Source organism: Atta colombica, unplaced genomic scaffold, assembly GCF_001594045.1.
Source record: "Atta colombica isolate Treedump-2 unplaced genomic scaffold, Acol1.0 scaffold133, whole genome shotgun sequence".
NCBI classification, from domain to species: domain Eukaryota; kingdom Metazoa; phylum Arthropoda; class Insecta; order Hymenoptera; family Formicidae; genus Atta; species Atta colombica.
The window spans coordinates 206,235-207,984 of NW_017259221.1; positions in this window are offsets into that span (position 1 = coordinate 206,235).

Consider the following 1,750-nt stretch of genomic DNA (forward strand, 5'->3'; position numbering starts at 1 on the left):
ATCGCGAAATTTATTTAAGTTTCATTTTATTTATAATAATTTAATTTTTTAATTTAAAATGATTGTGTTTATCCCTACCTATTGATACTTACTTTTCCTACTTGTACAATTCCTACTTATACTTGTTCTACCTATACCCGAATCTTCATTTATTCGTGTCTATTTCGAGTATCTTATCTCCATCCGTATATTCCTACCTATATTACTTCATTAATGAATTAATGAATTAATGTAATAATGTAGTAATTCTCTGTTGAACGCAGCATTTTTTGTACATTCTCCTAACCAAGTCCTATCGCGACTGATAAATTTAACGGAATAACCTAATCGCGATTATATTAAATAAATGAGCAATAAATAATAAAACAGACTTTTCATCTTTTAAATACAAAAAAATTAACAAATAACGAGGCTAATAATGACAATCACATGGATAATTAAGTTTTAGTAGATCAAAAAAAATTTACAAAATTGTTCTTGATTATCCGCACTGGTTCTCATTAGCCTTGTTGTTCGTTGGTTATTTTTGTATTTCAAATAAAAATAATTCAAAAATTATAAGAACTCGCAATTTGCGAACAAGTAACCCTCCCGAATATTCCATTTACCTTTTAAAAATTTAGATTGGTGTGACACACCAACCTACCTCGTACACAGATCCTCTTCTTTCTTCTGGCCAGATTGATCTCACCTTTCGTTGCTCCTGGCCAATATTCTGGCTTCATATGCCAGAAATCGACAACAAGGAGAAATACTCCTTTTCGCTGTCGACTACATTGCCGACTGTTGCCGGCTAACAGCGGCAATAAGCGTAAGATTTTACGCTTCGTATGCTGCGCGAAACACGAACGCGTCGCGAAGGGACAATCATATTAATGAAATGAACTAAATATTAATATGGATAATATCAATAATAATAATAATAATAATAATAATAATAATAATAATTCCTTTAATAATAATAATAATTCCTTTAATATTCGAATAAATGTTGCGATTATTCTTTATGCGCGTTTAATTAAAAATTAAAAATATAAGTACTCGATTAAAAATAAATTTAAATTAAAAACTACAGGTCAATGTTTTGATTTCAAGAGTCTTGAATATTATGACTCTAAATTAAATTCTTCAATTGTAAACTTTATAATCAACAAAATTTTAATTTAAAAGTATATGACGAAAAATTACTAAATCGAAAATTAAAAATTACTATCCGATAAAATTCAAGGTCCATGTACGTATTTTTAGCGATTCGAACGATTGGTTGCTGAATCTCATCTCAAAGCATGCGGAGATGAAAAATTCAGATGAATAATGTAAGATCCGAAAAGGGTAATTTTCCCTCACGTCAATAAATATATTCTTATTGCATTTTGTATACTATTAGAATCATTTTTTGTACAATTCAAAATTATTTCAAAATTAAATATTTTAAGTCATGTAAATCGTTGAACGCGATTTTAAAATAATTATGAAAATTCTTCCATTTCTTGGTAAAATGTATATTGGATCTTACATCATATTACTACTACTTTAACTGGTATAAAATCCAGTTACTACATATGGACAAGTTATAAAAGATCAGGCTAAAGTCAATGCATTAAAGTAAGTAATAATAATTAATAATCATAAAATTTCCTTTATAGAAAAGCGAAATCAGTAAATTGTATGCGCTACATTAAAATTTTCGTTATTATTTTATCAATAACATGTATGCAAATAAGTGTGAAACAATAGAAGGAATTTTTTT